The sequence below is a fragment of the Gavialis gangeticus genome, unplaced genomic scaffold (genome assembly GCF_001723915.1).
Source record: "Gavialis gangeticus isolate Ggan-Ray unplaced genomic scaffold, GavGan_comp1, whole genome shotgun sequence".
In the NCBI taxonomy this organism is placed as follows: Eukaryota; Metazoa; Chordata; order Crocodylia; family Gavialidae; genus Gavialis; species Gavialis gangeticus.
In genome coordinates this window covers 500,992-501,395 of record NW_017728960.1, presented here as the reverse complement: position 1 = coordinate 501,395, position 404 = coordinate 500,992, and the positions used below count along the sequence as shown (strand labels likewise).

At 63.6% G+C, this 404-nt stretch overlaps 1 protein-coding gene across 1 annotated transcript in view; it reads right to left on the bottom strand.

Moving 5' to 3' along the window:
- LMNA (lamin A/C) overlaps nucleotides 1-404 on the bottom strand; it is a 31,465-nt gene that overhangs the window by 29,885 nt on the left and 1,176 nt on the right. The gene's annotated exons all lie outside the window — the stretch shown is intronic.

The window sequence follows — 404 nt, the reverse complement described above, 5'->3', positions numbered from 1 at the left end:
CAAGACCCTGATCCTGCCCCTGGAAGGGCTGGAGGAGCAAGGTGCCAGGGACACGGCGGGCTCTGCCCTAAGGGTTAAATCCGTCCAGATCTGAACAGCACTGACGTCAATGGGAGACGGCGGCTTTGGGATTGGGGCCAGGGACCGCCAGAAGTGCTGAAGCTTTCCAGGTGCATGAGCCACTCCCTGCCTGCAGCCATGGGGCCTTGCCCCTGCCTGGGAGGGCAGATCCCCCGTGGCACCCCGCTCGGGCATGACGCTGGGACCCAAACCCGGGCAACAGGGCCATATCGGCTGTGGGACCCCCTTGCCCTTCTGTGACCACCAGCACCCACTGCCCACGCAGCCACTGCTTGCAGGGAAGGGGATTTTGAAACCAATCCTCAGCTTCCAACAAGCCGGGA